Below are 404 nucleotides of genomic sequence, written 5' to 3' on the forward strand. Positions count from 1 at the left end.
GACGGCGCGGGCGGGCGCGGGACACACAGACATGCACACACGGGCACATGTGCGGACACACGGACACACACACAGACACACACACACGGGCACATGTGCGGACACACGGACACACACACAGGCACATGTGAGGACAGACGGACACACACACACAGACATACAAACACAGGCACATGTGCGGACACACGGACACACACAGACACATATACGGACACACAAACACAGACATACAGAGACACATGTGTGGACACTCGGACACAAACACAGACGTACAGAGGCACATGTGCGGACACACGGACACACACAGACACGTACGCACACACATGGACACACACATTTGCACACATACACCCATATACACATATACACGCTCATACAGATACACTTATACACCGACACACACA

Source organism: Geospiza fortis, unplaced genomic scaffold (assembly GCF_000277835.1).
Source record: "Geospiza fortis unplaced genomic scaffold, GeoFor_1.0 scaffold408, whole genome shotgun sequence".
NCBI classification, from domain to species: domain Eukaryota; kingdom Metazoa; phylum Chordata; class Aves; order Passeriformes; family Thraupidae; genus Geospiza; species Geospiza fortis.